This window comes from Schistocerca americana, chromosome 9 (genome assembly GCF_021461395.2).
Source record: "Schistocerca americana isolate TAMUIC-IGC-003095 chromosome 9, iqSchAmer2.1, whole genome shotgun sequence".
Classification (NCBI taxonomy): Eukaryota; Metazoa; Arthropoda; class Insecta; order Orthoptera; family Acrididae; genus Schistocerca; species Schistocerca americana.
Window position 1 is genome coordinate 146,847,674 of NC_060127.1, and position 18,979 is coordinate 146,866,652.

Sequence of the window (18,979 nt, forward strand, 5' to 3'; positions counted from 1 at the left end):
TCAGTTTGGATTCCGTAGGAATGTTGGAACACGTGAGGCAATACTGACCCTACGACTTATCTTACAAGAAAGATTAAGGGAAGGCAAACCTACGTTTCTAGCATTTGTAAACTTCGAGAAAGCTTTTGACAATGTTGACTGGAATACTCTTTCATATTCTGAAGGTGGCAGGGCTAAAATACAGGGAGCGAAAGGCTATTTACAATTTGTACAGAAAGCAGATGGCAGTTATGAGTCCAGGGACATGAAAGGGAAGCAGTGGTTAGGAAGGGAGTGAGACAGGGTCGTAGCCTCTCCCCGATGTTATTCAATCTCTCTATTGGGCAAGCAGTGAAGGAAATAAAAGAAAAAATCGGAGTAGGTATTAAATCCATGGAGAAGAAATAAAAACTTTGAGGTTCGCTGATAACATTGTAATTCTGTCAGAGACAGCAAAGGACTTGGAAGAGCAGTTGAATGGAATGGATAGCGTCTTGGAAGGAGGATATAAGATGAACATCAACAAAAGCAAAACGAGGATAATGGAACGCAGTCGAATTAAGTCGGGTGATGCTGAAGGAATTAGATTAGGAAATGACACTTAAAGTAGTAAAGGAGTTTTGCTGTTTGGGGTGCAAAATAACTGATGATAGTCGAAGTAGAGAGGATATAAAGTGTAGACTGGCAATGGCAAGGGAAGCGTTTCTGAAGAAGAGAAATTTGTTAACATCGAGTATAGATTTAAGTGTTAGGAAGTCGTTTCTGAAAGTATTTGTATGGAGTGTAGCCATGTATGGAAGTGAAACATGGACGATAAATAGTTTGGACAAGAAGAGAATAGAAGCTTTCGAAATGTGGTGCTACAGAAGAATGCTGAAGATTAGATGGGTAGATCACATAACTGGTGTTGAATAGAATTGGGGAGAAGAAGAATTTGTGGCACAACTTGACAAAAGGAAGGGACCGGTTAGTAGGATATGTTCTGAGGCATCAAGGGATTACAAATTTAGCATTGGAGGGCAGCGTGGAGGGTAAAAATCGTAGAGGGAGACCAAGAGATGAGTACACTAAGCAGATTCAGAAGGGCGTAGATTGCAGTAAGTACTGGGAGATGAAGAAGCTTGCACAGGATAGAGTAGCATGGTGAGCTGCATCAAACCAATCTCAGGACTGAAGACAACAACAACAACAACAACAACAACAACAATGGCGTTATATTTACAATCAGTTATTACTTATTTTACTTTACATGTGGCAAGGGCCTTGTTGACCATACGCCTGCTGTATGAGGCTCTTCCACTTCTGTCTGTCCAGTGCACTGTTAGTCCAGTTGCTGTTGCTGTTCGTCCTAGTTGAGTCCTCCCGAATGTTATCCCACCATATAATTCTTGATCTTCCTCTTCCTCTCGTTCCATCTATTGTTGTGCTAAACTCCATTCTAGGTAGTCTTATCTCTGTCATTCTTGCTACATGGCCTGCCCAATTCAACCTTCTCCTCTTGAGCACTTCGACGATGTTACGGTGTTTGTACAGCCCTCTTAATTCTTCATTTCTTCTTATTCTCCATTCCATGTTATTTTCGTCGTATACAGGTACAAAAATTTTCTTTAGTACTTTTCTTTCGAATATTAATAGTTTCTAGTCATCTTTCTTTCTAAATATTAATGTTTCACATCCATATAACACATATAACATCACAGGCATAATGGTCAATTGGTATAAGCGGATTTTGAAGTTACTGCTAAGTGATGTTTTTCTTAGAATTTTGATGAAACTAAAAAGTGTCTTGTTTGCTGTTGCTAAACGGGCATCTATTTCTATATCTGTTCTGTTGTTATTACTAAAAAGACTTCCTAGGTACTTGAAGTGGTCAACAGTCTTGAAACTGAATCCATCTACAGTCAAGGATGCATCTTTTCTGGTTTTCTTACTTAGGGGTAGGTATTCTGTCTTTTCTTCATTAACATGCAATCCTGTTTTCTCAGCAATTTTGTAGTTATATACATTCACAAATAAATACAATATTACATTCATTACATATTAAACAGAGTTTCCCTAACAAGGCCTACAGATTCAGAATTAGAAGTACAGTACAAGTTATCAACGGATTTTAAACTGCGAAAAATTTTGGATGGTGCAGAAGGTATTTTATCTGCAATTTCCGTGTTACATGTGTTCGAGATTTCATGAGTTTTATCTTGAAGGGAAACAGAGTCACGGAATGTCCGAAAAAATACAAAAGGAAATGTAGATGGATGAATCCCTTCACTTTTGTCTACTACATAAATTTTGTTAATCACTTATTAAGCTTCTCATTGATTAGCATGACAACACTGTGTCATAATTCAAATAATCGTAGTGTACCATAACGTACTTTAAACAACAAAACTACAGCTTTCAAAAAACTATTACGTTTGAAATGAAAATTTCATTTCAGTGGTGTTTAGGAAAACGTAAGCAACGTAGATAAAGGTACACAAAAGAGGAAGTAAAATGATAAGAAACAAGGAAAAGAATGCACCAAAGCTTTACACTGGTTATGCTGAAAAGAAAAACGTCGCGTTCGATACGCTTACTCCTCATTAGTTATGTGATCTACCTATCTAATCTTCAGCATTCTTCTGTAGCACCACATTTCGATAGCTTCTATACTCTTCTTGTCCAAACTATTTATCGTCCATGTTTCACTTCCATACATGGCTACACTGCATACAAATACTTTCAGAAACGACTTCCTAACACTTAAATCTATACTCGATGTTAACAAATTTCTCTTCTTCAGAAACGCTTTCCTTGCTATTTCTATGAGCCCGCAGCCGCTCAGTCGAGATACGGCATTGTTGCGGCGCGCTCGATCTCTCTGTGCAGCGGCATTCCAGAAAGTCCACCTGCCTTGCATTCTTTGAAAGCTCACTCCAGAGTAATCTCAAGGAGTCATTGTATTTCAGTCATAGTAGATAACTCAACAGTATTCACATTCCCACTCATACACATACCTGAAACTTATATGTTGTCTCAGTGTATCGGTATTCACTTACATAATATATAGTGTAAAAGAATTTGTATAACGTATTATTTACAAAATTACAAATACTACATATACAAACTGACCATGTCGTGGATTCTGTTCAGTTTCAGTTGCTTTCAGAATATTTACTCCGTAAGCTAAATTTCTCATTATACTTTTTGCAAATTCGTTGATGAGCGTGTGGTCCAAGAAATAAATATTGCTAATTACAATAATAATAATAATAAAGTTTTTTGCTGGAAATTCTTTCTCAGATTAATCAGTTCTTGACTGATACAACTTCAAGTCAACAATGTTAGGTACACCCATCAGTTTACCGGGATTAGGAAAAGCTAAACAGTAAGCTAACAATCTTAAATGGTTCTTTATAAATTATTTTAAAAATCTCATCATCAATCTCGCTAAATTTCTCGTTCGCATTAACGAGAACGAGACCGCCAATAGCTAATTAAGCAAAGTGCACTTTCGCGTCACGACGCCCCTCGTCTTTCTTTTTCATTACCTCTCGGAAAAGTTCTTTCTTCACCTCAATGTCAATACTAACTCGCGAGGAAAATCAATGATCTCTTCCACCTTACTCTTAAACGTATGGTCTAATAGGATTTCAAAATAGTTATCTATTTGTCCCAAGCCCTGTGATTGTGGCGACAATACGTTCGGCAAAGTCGCTCCAGTTCACACATGTATCGTTCCGCTGGATTTCCGGCCGGGCAATAGGCCTAGATGTCTATCACTGCAATCCCATCACTTTCCATACCTTCATTACCTTATTTGGAAGTAAACTGTGCCCATTATCGGACAAAATCGCTTTTGGTTGGCCGGTGGGCACAAAGTAATCATTTGCAATCACTTAAAACTTCCGAGTTGATAGGCCGTGGTCGATGTATAAAACTCTCCTCTGACGTTTCGTCTCCGACTGCGGGAGACACCCTCAGAGTTAAAGCGGCGAACTGCAGAATACAATACCGGTCGTGAAAGCCTACATTGATTAATCGTTAGCAAGTCCGTTATAAACCGCTTTAACTGTTGCCTTTCTTATCCGCTATAACTTCGAAAAGGCTTTCAGCACTACTAAAAACCAGGAGAAATTACCTGAGGTCTTTGTCACGGGCACACTAACTTTAGTACTGCGTCAGGCCTTACGCTGTCACTAGAACCACGATTTGCGTAGTTGGACACTTTCACTCAGTGACAGTTATAACAAATCGTTATCCTATCTGTTACTTTCTTTAACATGTTGTTAAAATTCGCAACTTCAGCCATTATCTCTGTAGATTTCTTTGGTCCGCAAATGACCATAGGCCAAGTGATGATAGTCTACTACACTGAAGAGCCAAAGAATCTGGTACACACCTGCCTTATATCGTGTAAGGCCCCGCGAGTACGTAGAAGTGCCGCAACACGACGTGGCATGGACTCGACTAATGTCTGAAGGAATGCTGGAGGGAACTGACACCATGAATCCTGCTGGGAGGCCCATAAACCCGTAAGAGTACGAGGCGGTGGAGATCTCTTCTCAACACCATGTTGCAAGGCAACCAAGATATGCTCAATAATGTTCATGTCTGCGGAGTTTGCCTGCAAGCGGAAGTGTTTAAACTCACAGGAGTGTTAAAAAAAATGGTTCAAATGGCTCTGAGCACTATGGGACTTAACATCTATGGTCATCAGCCCCCTAGAACTTAGAACTACTTAAACCTAACTAACCTAAGGACAGCACACGACACCCAGTCATCACGAGGCAGAGAAAATCCCTGACCCCGCCGGGAATCGAACCCGAGAACCCGGGCGTGGGAAGTGAGAACGCTAAGAGGAGTGTTCCTGGAGCCACTCTGTAGCAATTCTGTACGTGTGGGGTGTCGCATTTTTCTGCTGTAATTGCCCAAGTCCATCGGAATGCACAATGGACATGAATGGATGCAGGTGATCAGACAGGATGCTTGCGTACGTGTCCCCTGCCAGAGTCGTATGTAGACGTATCTGGAGTCCCAATCACTCCAACTGCACACGCTCCACCCCATTACAGAGCCACCAGCAGCTTAACAGCGCCCTGCTGACATGCAGGGCCCGTGGATTCATGAGGTTATCTCCATACCCGTACACGCTCATCTGCTCACTACAATTTGAAACGGTGCGATTAAGGTGACACTAGGCCCGTGGGGTTCTTCTTTTCGCCTCTCCCAAAAGGACTCGACCACACTGTGTCGTCTCCGCATTGGCCATACCTGGCTGACCCATGGTTTTCTTTTGCGTGATGAGCCACCCCCACTTTGTGCTTGTGGAGCCTTCCAGTCAGTAGCCCAAATTTTGGTTGAATGCCCCCTTCTTTTGGCTCTGCTTGCTAAGTACAGACTCCCCCGCACTTTAGCTTTGACCTTGGCTGACGATTCCCAGATGGTCTCTCTGGTTCTCGGTTTCCTCCGGGAAAGTGGTTTTTATTCTCAGTTTTAAGGTTTATAACCTCTCTCTGGTGTTTGGGCAGGGCGGTGAGTGTTGGGGTATATCCTACTGTAAGCCGTGTTTGGAGATTCCCGACTCACCTCCCTGATCGAGATCCTCTTTTCTTCCCCTTTTACTCTGTTTTTACCCTTTTTTTAAGGATTGGTTAGTCTCCTTTTCCCACACGTACTTCTACATTCTAGCGGTTGCACCTTTTAAGTTGCAGGTGGTCTTGCCTCGGCTGCTTCAGCATAGCGTTGGGTTCGTTCTCTTGCTGACTTCCCTCATTTTGTTTTTACCATTGACAACATGACTGCCCTTTTACATTTTTAGTCTTTTCCCTTTTATTGTTCTGACTTTCCTGAGATGTCACACTAGCGGAATGGACCACATTTGAAACAAGGGACTGATGACGTTGATGTTTGGTCCCTTAAACCACAAACAACCAACCAACCAACAAACGAGACTCGTCCGACCAGGAAACGTGTTTCCAGTCATGAACAGCTCAACGTCGGTGTTGACTGGCCCCGGTGAGGGGTAAAGCTTTGTGTCGAGCAGTCATCAAGGCTACACGAGTGGGCCTTCGGCTCCGAAAGCCTATATCGATGATGTTTCGTTGAATTGTTTACACGCTGACACTTGTTGATGGCCCAGCACTGAAATTTGCAGCAATTTGCGAAAGCACTTCTATCTTCGTTGACCCCGTTCTTGCAGGATCCTTTTACGGCCGCAGCGATGTCGGAGTTTCGATATTTTACCGGATTCCTGATATTCACTGTAGACTCATGAAATGGCCGCACGGGAAAATCCCCACATCATCGCTACCTCGGAGATACATCACATCACCCGTGCGCCAACCATAACGCCACTTTCAAACTCGCTTAAATCTTGATAACCTGCCATTGCAGCCGTAGTAGCCGATCTAACAACTGCAGCAGACACTTGTCTTATAAAGGGTGGTGCATTGATAGTGACAGGGCCAAATATCTCACGAAATAAACATCAATCGAAAAAACTACAAAGAACGAAACTAGTCTAGCTTGGAGGGGGAAACCAGATGGCGCTATGGTCGGCCCGCTAGATGGCGCTGCCATAGGTCAAACGGATATCAAAAGCGTTTTTTTTTTAATAGAAACCCCCATTTTTAATTCACGTAAAGAAATATGAATGTTTTAGTTGAACCACTTCTTTCGCATTGTGATAGATGGCGCTGTAATAGTCACAAACGTATAAGTACGTGGTATCACGTAACATTCCGCCAGTGCGGACGGTACTTGCTTCGTGATACATTACCCGTGTTAAAATGGACCGTTTACCAAATGCGGAAAAGGTCGATATCATATTCATGTATGGCTGTTGTTGTTGTGGTCTTCAGCCCTGAGACTGGTTTGATGCAGCTCTCCATGCTACTCTGTCCTGTGCAAGCTTCTTCATCTCCCAATACCTACTGCAGCCTACATCCTTCTGAATCTGCTTAGTGTATTCAACTCTTGGTCTCCCTCTACGATTTTTACCCTCCACGCTGCCCTCCAATACTAAATTGGTGATCCCTTGGTGCCTCAGAACATGTCCTACCAACCGATCCCTTCTTCTAGTCAAGTTGTGCCACAAGCTCCTCCCCAATTATATTCAATACCTCCTCATTAGTTATGTGAACTACCCATCTAATCTTCAGCATTCTTCTGTAGCACCACATTTCGAAAGCTTCTATTCTCTTCTTGTCCAAACTATTTATCGTCCATGTTACACTGCCATACATGGCTGCACTCCATACAAATACTTTCAGAAGCGACTTCCTGATACTTAAATCAATACCCGATGTTAACAAATTTCTCTTCTTCAGAAACGCTTTCCTTGCCATTGCCAGTCTACATTTTATATCCTCTCTACTTGAACCATCATCAGTTATTTTGCTCCCCAAATAACAAAACTCCTTTACTACTTTAAGCGTCTCATTTCCTAATCTAATTCCCTCAGCATCACCCACCTTAATTCTACTACATTCCATTATCCTCGTTTTGTTTTGGTTGATGTTCATCTTATACCCTACTTTCAAGACACTGTCCATTGCGTTCAACTGCTCTTCCAAATCCTTTGCTGTCTCTGACACAATTACAATGTCATCGGCGAACCTTAGTTTTTATTTCTTCTCCATAGATTTTAATATCTGCTCCGAATTTTTCTTTTGTTTCCTTCACTGCTTGCTCAATATACATATTGAATAACATCGGGGATAGGCTACACCCCAGCCTCACTCCCTTCCCAACCACTGCTTTCCTTCCATGTCCCTCGACTCTTATAACTGCCATCTGCTTTCTGTACAAATTGTAAATAGCCATTCGCTCGCTGTATTTTACCCCTGCCACCTTCAGAATATGAAAGACAGTATTCCAGTCAACATTTTCAAAAACTTTCTCTAAGTCTACAAATGCTAGAAACATAGGTTTGCCTTCCCTTAACCTTTCTTCTAAAATACGTCGTAGGGTCAGTATTGCCTCACGAGTTCCAACATTCCTACGTAATCCAAACTGAATTTCCCCGAGGTCGGCTTCTACCAGTTTTTCCATTCGTCTGTAAAGAATTCGCGTTGGTATTTTGGAGCTGTGACTTATTAAACCGATAGTTCAGTAATTTTCACATCTGTCAACACCTGCTTTCTTTGGGATTGGAAATATTATATTCTTCTTGAAGTCTGAGGATATTTCGCCTGTCTCATACATCCTGCTCACCAGATAGTAGAGTTTTGTTAGGACTGGCTCTCCCAAGGCTGTCAGTAGTTCTAATGGAATGTTGTCTACTCGCGGGGCCTTGTTTCGTCTTAGGTCTTTCAGTGCTCTGTCAAACTCTTCACGCAGTATCATACCGCCTCTTTCATCTTCATCTTCATGCTACCTCCTCTTCTATTTCCATAATATTGTCTTCAAGAACATCGCCCCTGTATAGACCCTCTATATACACCTTCCACCTTCCTGCTTTCCCTTCCTTGCTTAGAACTGGGTTTCCCCCTGAGCTCTTGATATTCATGCAAGTGGTTCTCTTTTCTCCAAAGGTCTCTCTAATTTTCCTGTAGGCAGTATCTATCTTACTCCTAGTGAGATAAGCCTCTACATCCTTACATTTGTCCTCTACCCATCCCTGCATAGCCATTTTGCACTTCCTGTCGATCTCATTTTTGAGACGTTTGTATTCCTTTTTGCCTGATTCATTTACTGCATTTTTATATTTTCTCCTTTCATCAGTTAAATTCAGTATCTCTTCTGTTACCCAAGAATTTCTACTAGCCCTCTTCTTTTCACCTACTTGATCCTCTGCTGCCTTCACTATTTCATTCCTCAAAGCTACCCATTCTTCTTCTACTGTATTTCTTTCCCCCATTCCTGTCAATTGTTCCCTTATGCTCTCCCCGAAACTCTGTACAACCTCTGGTTCTTTCAGTTTATCCAGTTCCCATCTCCTTAAATTCCCACCTTTTTGCAGTTTCTTCAGTTTTAATCTACAGTTCATAACCAATAGATTGGAGTCAGTCCACATCTGCCCCTAGAAATGTCTTACAATCTAAAATCTGGTTCCTAAATATTTGTCTTACCATTATATAATCTACCTGAAACCTTCTAGTATCTCCAGGGTTCTTCCATGTATACAACCTTCTTTCATGATTCTTGAACCAAGTGTTAGCTATGATTAAGTTATGCTCTGTACAAAATTCAACCAGGCGGCTTCCTCTTTCATTCCTTAGACCCAATCCATATTCACCTACAAAGTTTCCTTCTCTTCCTTTTCCTACTGTCGAATTCCAGTCACCTATGACTATTAAATTTTCGTCTCCCTTCACTACCTGAATAATTTCTTTTATCTCATCATACATTTCATCAATTTCTACATCATCTACAGAGCTAGTTGGCATATAAACTTGTACTACTGTAGTAGGCGTGTGCTTCGTGTCTATCTTGGCCTGAATAATGCGTGCACTATGCTGTTTGTAGTAGCTTATCCGCACTCCTATTTTCTTATTTATTATTAAACCTACTCCTGCATTACCCCTATTTGATTTTGTATTTATAACCCTGTATTCACCTGACCAAAAGTCTTGTTCCTCCTGCCACCGAACTTCACTAATTCCCACTATATCTAACTTTAACCTATCCATTTCCCTTTTTAAATTTTCTAACCTACCTGCCCGATTAAGGGATCTGACATTCCAGGCTCCGATCCGTAGAACGCCAGTTTTCTTTCTCCTGATAACGACGTCCTCTTGAGTAGTCCCCGCCGGGAGATCCGTATGGGGGACTATTTTACCTCCGGAATATTTTGCCCAAGAGGACGCCATCATCATTTAATCATACAGTAAAGCTGCATGCCCTCGGGAAAAATTACGGCTGTAGTTTCCCCTTGCTTTCAGCCGTTCGCAGTACCACAACAGCAAGGCCATTTTCGTTAGTGTTACAGGGCCAGATCAGTCAATACTCCAGGCTGTTGCCCCTGCAACTACTGAAAAGGCTGCTGCCCCTCTTCAGGAACCACACGTTTGTCTGGCCTCTCAACAGATACCCCTTCGTTGTGGTTGCACCTACGGTATGGCTATCTGTATCGTTGAGGCACGCAAGACTCCCCACCAACGGCAAGGTCCATGGTTCATGCGGGGGCATGTACGGCTATTGTGATCAAAATGCTCAGCGGGCGTGTGCTATGTAAGCTGCTCGGTATCCTGGACGATATCATCCAAGTGTCCGGACCGTTCGCCGGGTAGTTACGTTATTTAAGGAAACTGGAAGTGTTCAGCCACATGTCAAACGTTAACCACGACCTGCCACAAATGATGATGCCCACGTAAGTGTTTTAGCTGGTGTCGCGGCTAATCCGCACATCAGTAGCAGATAAATTGCGCGAGAATCGGTAATCTCAAAAACATCGGTGTTGAGAATGCTACATCAACATCGATTGCACCCGTACCATATTTCTTTGCACCAGGAATTGCATGGCGACGACTTTGAACGTCGTGTACAGTTCTGCCACTGGGCGCAAGAGAAATTACGGAACGATGACAGATTTTTTGCACGCGTTCTATTTAGCGACGCAGCGTCATTCACCAACAGCGGTAACGTAAACCGGCATAATATGCGCTATTGGGCAACGGAAAATCCACGATGGCTGCGACAAGTGGAACATCAGCGACCTTGGCGGGTTAATGTACGGTGCGGAGTTATGGGAGGAAGGATAATTGGTCCCCATTTTATCGATGGCAATCTAAATGGTGCAATGTATGCTGATTTCCTACGTAATATTCTACCGATGTTACTACAAGATGTTTCACTGCATGATAGAATAGCGATGTACTTCCAACATGATGGGTGTGTTAGCACACTGGACTCGCATTCGGGAGGACGACGGTTCAATCCCGTCTCCAGCCATCCTGATTTAGGTTTTCCGTGATTTCCCTAAATCGTTTCAGGCAAATGCCGGGATGGTTCCTTTGAACGGGCACGGCCGATTTCCTTCCCAATCCTTCCCTAACCCGAGCTTGCGCTCCGTCTCTAATGACCTCGTTGTCGACGTGACGTTAAACACTAACCACCACCACCATCATGGGTGTCCGGCACATAGCTCGCGTGCGGTTGAAGCGGTATTGAATAGCATATAACATGACAGATGGATTGGACGTCGAAGCACCATACCATCGCGTGCACGTTCACCGATTCTGACGTCCCCGGATTTCTTTCTGTGGGGAAAGTTGAAGGATATTTGCTATCGTGATCCGCAGACAACGCCTGACAACATGCGTCAGCGCATTGTCAATGCATCTGCGAACATTACGTAAGGCGAACTATTCACTGTTGAGAGAAATGTCGTTACACGTATTGCCAAATGCATTGAGGTTGACGGACATCATTCTGAGCATTTATTGCATTAATGTGGTATTTACAGGTAATCACGCTGTAACAGCATGCGTTCTCAGAAATGATAAGTTCACAAAGGTACATATATCACACTGGAACAACCGAAATAAAATGTTCAAACGTACCTATGTTCTGTATTTTAATCTAAAAAACCTACCTGTTACCAACTGTTCGTCTAAAATTGTGAGCCATATATTTGTGATTATTACAGCGCCATCTATCACAAAGTGAAAAAAGTGGTCCTACTAAAACATTCATATTTCTTTACGTACTACACGAATATTTAATAAAAATGGGGTTCCTATTTAAAAAAAAACGCAGTTGATATCCGTTTGACCTATGGCAGCGCCATCTAGCTGGCCAACTATAGCGCCATCTGGTTTCCTTCAAGCTAGACAAGTTTCGTTCTTTGTAGTTTTTCCGTTTGACCGTTGTTTCGTGAGATATTTGGCCCGGTCACGATCAATGGACCACGTTGCCGAACGTAGCGCCACTTTCTGCCTGTTTACATATCTCTATTGGAATACGCATGCCTGTACCAATTTCATTGGCGCTGCGGTGTGTTTCGATAACTTGGTGGGCCAACACACCAGCCAAGAGTCGTTATTCTCATCTTTGCGTGTATACAGGATATTGTTGTAAATCTCGTAATATTTTCTCAGCTTTTCTCCGTATTTATTCTTTTCGTCATGTTGAAGCATTCGTCCTCGCTTTGATGACGACGCATATTTCTACAAATACTTTCTATCTTCTTCCGTGCTTCTACGTCTTGAAAGTAGTATAATTTCAGGACACCTTCAGATTCGTTTTCCACTATTCGCTGATCGATTTCAGGGAAACGCGACCGCATCCGCTATGCAGTTTTCTGTACCTTTTACCTAATATGTATCATAATTAACTTGCTGTAAATAGAGAGACTATCTGGCTAATCTGTCGTGCTGTAAGCAAAACTCTTTGAGATAAGCGAGCGCCTTATGGTCCATGTGAATTGTCGCTTTTCGGTCCCACAAGTTCCTTTAAATGTCTTAAAACCCCCTACGATTGCGAGACCTTCCTTTTCAGAAATCGCATAGTGTCGCTCATTTTTCGTCGGCGTCCGACTTGGGAACGCAACCGCCCGGTGTTAGTTGTATCCTTCTCCCACCTCCTGAAACAGTTCCACACCTTAACCGTTATTTGAAGAATCCGTTCCCATGCAAAGTGGTAACCAAAGGTCAGGATGTAACTACTCGCTTTTCAATCTCTCAAATGCGGCCTGACATTCGTTAGCCCACACAAACGGTGTACTCTTGCGTAGCAAGTTGTTTAATGGATCATTGAAACCTTCCCCCGCACGAACTTGCGATAAAATCTGGTTAATCCTAGAAAACTTTTTAATTGTTTTTTAGTGTTCGGCGGTCGACAATTCATTGCCTCTATTTTCTGTGGGTCTTTGGCGATTCCTGCCGTAGTAATCACGCGACCGAGAGAACTCAATTCTTTCTTCACAAACTCACACTTTCTCAATCTTAGTCATTGCACCTTTGCGTAACGCCCTGATAACCTCGTCTAAAAGACAGCAATGTTCTTGCCAGATCGCATTCACCAACAGCAAGTCGATCACACACACAGTCAGTAAAGAACATAGCGTCGCACCTAGTTCTTGTGCTTTATTGACTGCCCTGATAAAGACACACTGACAACTTCAGTCCGAATCGGACTACCTTATATACGTCTGTACGTAAACCAGGTTTAGTTCCTTGTTTATATGCCCCCCCCCCCCACCCCAAAACATAGTTTTAAATAATAACTATTACCAGATGACTTCGGAATTGCCGTTTTGGGTGGGAGCGTTGTAAGCTGTTTCCGTACTCCGCTATTCGTTGTTCCGAAGAACACGTCGGCAGTCTAGTCGCGCTCAATCAAAATGTAACACATTCTTCTGTCGAAAGACAACAGAAACGATCACAAGGAAAATAACTTTTCTTTTATGGCATAAAATTCAGCAGAGCGTGTAGGAGACAACGGATTTTTGTTATACATTCACTTTTAATATCTTCTTTTACACGAAACCGTTGAAAATGAAAATAAAAAAGTTGTTACGATCTAAAAATTGAAGCGAACTTGTCATACATTAGAAATTAATACGTACTATTACAGATATTCGTTCAAAATTAAAATTAAACTGTCGTTTTACGATCTAATAACTTGAATCTGTGGCAGATACAAAAACACGCTTGGTATTAATACGTGAATCTATAGGAAAGTGTAATAAACGAAAATGAAATAGAGATTTCGGTGCACGAACTAAAACTAAATACAGACGAACAAACACAGAACTGGATTTCCTATTACATAATTTTACAGACTCGTGTGGAAAAATCAAATTTGTTTTATGATCTAATAGTTAACGTGTAAAGCATTAGCGTCTTTGTAACTAGATGCTGCATAATAAGTGTACACAATGCCTTTAATCCAAGTAAGGGCTGAACAGTTTTGTACCACAGCTACTGCTCTCACCATAGCTCTTTCTAATGGTATTAGCAAAGCTTTTACGCATTTATCAACAGAACTGAACTACATTATTTATTAACACTTTCTGAGCGCACTCTCCGATAACGTATATTTCCGCGATAACTATACATTTCAGCAGACGCCAAGAATGCGCACCAGTTGTAATACTGTACAGCGGCAAGCGGCCTGGGGCATTCGGGTATTGAATGAATAAACAAACTCACCAGCCAGCAAAGTTTGCGTCCGGCTTTGACGGCAGAAAACTCGTTGATCGTATCTTCATAGTTCAGACGATTTCGGACTTCGTTCTTTAATGAGTGCCTCCAAAACAGTAGGTTCCTGACATATTGCTTGCGTTGTCATATGACTGGCCTCTACATTTCTCTACAGGACTTTTAGTACTTCCTCAGTTAAGTTTTCGGACTTGTGTCCCGAGTTTTGTAAAAACAAAAGGAAACGTTCATCAGGTTCACCATTCTCGCTCACATATCTTAATATGAAAGATAATTGTTAATATGTGAAATGTCCGCAGTAGAATCTACTATTATAGAAAAATGTTTGGCCTGTTTTATTTCACTTATGATAATTCTTTTTATTTGTTCAGAAAGGAGCTTTATTATTTCATCACAGATTGTTACAGAAAGATAACTTGTATGCCCCTGCCCTGGATTTCCATATCGTTCAATGCGCTCTCTGAGAAAAGGATCAAACTTGCCTATAAGTTCAAGAGACATCATAAATTGACCATTATGTAATGAATGGAATCTTTCAACGTGTCTGCATAGGGGAAGTCCATGACTTGTTAGCTTCTTCACTACTGTAAACTCCCTTTTCAACACACTGCGCCAGTACATTTTTTCTGTCTCAACATATGACTCGAAATAGTTATGTTGTTCCAAGTGACTTTTTTCCTATTAAGAGTGATAGCTCATAATTTTTGTGTTCATGTGAATTCTCATGATGTGGTAAAATATTAGAAATATTTTTCCGATCTGCAATACCATTAGTAGCAATCGCGGCCTTACCTCCGATCAATTTACATGGTACACAAAAACCAGCACCAGTGCTACAGGAGTATACTAGAAAATCACACAAAGTTGATTCACCATTTAAAAGTTCACAGTAAAATACATTTTTGTTCAAATATTTAGTTTTATCGCCTATTGATCTTCTTGAATTAGAATAATTATCGTTACTATTTTGATTAATGCCACACTGTAAGAGACACACTATTCTGCGGGATCATCACTAACGAGATTTTTTCTTTTTGCAATGTCTGACTCGACACTTAGTTTTTCGTGAAACTCGAAATCAGGAACAATTTGCTTTACTTCATTTTTTAACTTTGCAGTGTCAGAAACATCATCCGTACTACTTGAACTCGAAGTCGAACCAGCAGTATTTTTGCGAAAAATTTATCTACTCTGCCAAGCGTTTTTATAACACCGGATTCTCGTTCTCGCCTTTCCTTCGATAATTTCCGAAATGCCACCCCACTGAATTTAGCACATTATCTTATTTCACTGTTATTCATGTTAAGGCACTTATAAAATTATCAACCAACAGTCAAAACAAAAGAAAAAATTGTAAAAGAAAGAAAGACTGTATGGGAATGGGATACGATTATCGGTCGAATGCAGTAACTATCCCCATTAAATTCCACACAGAGATATATTTCGTAGTTAGTCATAAACGTGCACACAGCTAGGGATGCAGAACAGAACTAAAAACTAACATGGAAGCTCGGCAGAGCAATCAGATTCCAAAGATGGTGTTAATCTGGTCGGTACGACCTATCGACGCCACAACTGTAGCCAATTCCAATCGTACTACACCGCACATGAGCACAAAGCTTTTTACTTTGAACACGGCACACAAGCACAAAGATTTTTACTTCAAACACGGAGCTATGAACTGACCAACTCGGATTACTCGACGCAACTGTGCTATGAAAGAACGACAATGCAGAATAATTTAATTTCAATGTCGCCTGTTTCTCTGTTGTCAGTGAACAGTAGAAGCACAATTGCCGGCTGGAATTCGTCTCCTAAAGAAAACGGGACAGTCCCTTTTTTGGCTTCTGTTTTCCCGCGTCACCGGAAATATGTTGTGAATATTCTTGACACTGTCTTTCTAATTTAAAAAGCAAATATCTTTTGCCATATCTTGCAGTGAGGTGTGCTGGATCGACTCTTGTCTCACTTATTCTTATAAAATTTAGCGGTTTCTGTGGGCAGAGAAGACAGACAATAAAGTTTAAGTAGTCTTGTTGACAGTTGATGTGGTGTGTTGTCATTTGTATAAACACTGCTGTGATGTCTACACGCAAATGCACGTTTTGTTTAAATATAAAATAAAAATAACCTTTCCTCGAAGGAAAAAAGCTTAGTTAAGAAGTTTAATGTAAAATTTGCAATGCCACATACTATTCGATTGCACAGAGTTGGAACTTTGATATCGTGCAGGCTGCAGCACAATAAATGATACAAACGAAAGTTGTCTTCTTTTTTCGTCAAAAAAGCAACTAAGAAATAAACAAACAAAATTTTTAAACTATTCTGAAGCGTATTTCACACATTATTAGACTTCTGCTTATATTCTTTTCATACAACCATCTACATCTACGTGATTACTCTGCTATTCACAATAAAGTGCCTGGCGGAGGGTTCAATTAACAACCTTGAAGCTGTCTCTCTACCGTTCCACTCTCGAAAGGCACGCGGGAAAAACGAGCACTTAAATGTTTCTGTGCGTGCTCTGATTTATCTTATCGTAACGATCATTTCTCCCTATGTAGGTGGGTGCCAACAGAATGTTTTCGCAATCGGAGGAGAAAACTGGCGATTGAAATTACATGAGAAGATCACGTCGCAACGAAAAACGCCTTTGTTTTAATGATTGCCACTCCAATTCACGTATCATGTGTGTGACACTATCTTCTGTATTTCAGGATAATACAAAACGAACTGCCCTTCTTTGTACTTTTTCGATGTCATCTGTCAGTCCCACCTGATACGGATCCCACACCGCCCAGCAATACTTCATAATAGGGTGAACAAGCGTGGTGTAAGCAGTCTCTTTAGTAGACCTGTAGCACCTTCGAAGTGTTCTGCCTATGAATCGCAGTGTTTGGTTTGCTCTACCCACAATATTATCTATGTGATCGTTCCAATTTAGGTTATTTGCAATTGTAATCCCTAAGTATTTAGTTGAATTTACAGCCTTCAGATTTGTGTGACATACGTCGTAATCGAAATTTAGCTGATTTCTTTTAGTACTCATGTAGATAACTTCACACTTCTCCTTATTCAGGGTCAATTGCCACTTTTCGCACCATACAGATATCTTATCTAAATCATTTTGCAAGTCGTTTTGATCATCTGATGACTTTACAAGACGGTAAATGACAGCATCATCTGCAAACAATCTAAGACGGCTACTGTTTCCTATGTCGTTAATATAGATCAGGAACAATAGAGGATCTATAACACTTCCTTGGGGAACGCCGCATATTACTTCTGTTTTACTCGATGACTTCCCGTCTATTACTGCGAACTGTGACCTTTATGACAGGAAATCACGAATCCAGTCGCACAACTGAGGCGATACTCCGTAGGCACGCAGTTTGATTAGAAGACAATTGTGAGGAACGGTGTCGAAAGCCTTCTGGAAATCTAATAATATGGAATCAATTTGACATCCCCTGTCGATAGCACTTATTACTTCATGAGTATAAAGAGCTAGTTGTGTTTCACAAGAACGATATTTCCTGAAACCGTACTGACTGTGTGTCAATAAATCGTTTTCTTCGAGGTACTTCATAATGTTCGAATACAGTATATGTTCCAAAACCCTGCTGCAAATTGTCGTTAGTGATATAGGCCTGTAATTCAGCGGATTACTCCTACTTCCCTTTTTGGGCATTGGTGTGACTTGAGCAATTTCAGCCGGCCGGTGTGGCCGTGCGGTTCTAAGCGCTTCAGTTTGGAACCGCGTGACCGCTCCGGTCGCAGGTTCGAATCCTGCCTCGGGCATGGATGTGTGTGATGTCCCTAGGTTAGTTAGGTTTAAGTAGTTCTAAGTTCTAGGGGACCGATGACCTCAGAAGTTAAATCCCATAGTGCTCAGAGCCATTTTCTTGAGCAATTTCCCAGTCTTTAGGTACGGATCTTTCTGTGAGGGAGTGGTTGTATATAATTGCTAAATATGGAGCTATTTTATCAGCATACTCTGAGAGGAACCTGACTGGTATACAATCTAGACCGGAGGCCTTGCCTTTATTAAGTGATTTAAGCTGCTTCGCTACTCCGAGGATATCTACTTCTATGTTTTTCATCTTGGCAGATGTTCTTGGTTGGAAATCAGGAATATTTACTTCGTCTTCTTTGGTGAAGGCGTTTCGGAAAACCGTGTTTAATAACTCTGCTTTAGTGGCACTGTCATCAGTGACTTCACCGTTGTTATCGCGCAGTGAAGGTATTGATTGCGTCTTGCCACTGGTGTGCTTTATGTATGACCAGAATCTCTCTGGGTTTTCTACCAGATTTCGAGGAAGTATTTCGCTGTGGAAATTATTAAAAGCATCTCGCATTGAAGTACGCGCCATATTTCGAACTTTTGTAAAAAGCCACTCTAGGGGATTTTGCGTTCTTTAAATTTGGCATGCCTTTTTCGTTGCTTCTGCAACAACGATCTGACCCGTTTTGTGTACCATGGGGGATCAGTGCAATCACTTATTAATTTATGTGGTATATATCTCTCCATTGCTGTCGATCTATCTCTTTGAAAATATTCCACAACTTTTCTACACTTGCATGATCAGTTCGGAAGGAGTTAAGACCGTCTCTTAAAAAGGCGTTAAGAGCATTTTTATCAGCTTTTTAAATAGATATACTTTGCGTTTCTTTTTGATGGTTGTAGGTGTTGCGGTATCCCGCCTAGCAGCAACTGCCTTGTGGTCCTTAATTCCTGTATTCGTCATAATACTCACTATCTGTCCTGGTTTATTTGTTGCTAAAAGGTCAAGTATGCATTCGCAACCATTTACGCTTCGTAGTGGGCTCATAAACTAATTGTTCAAAATAATTTTCTGAGAAAGCATTCAGTACAATTTCGGATGACGTTTCATGCCTGCCACACCGGCTTT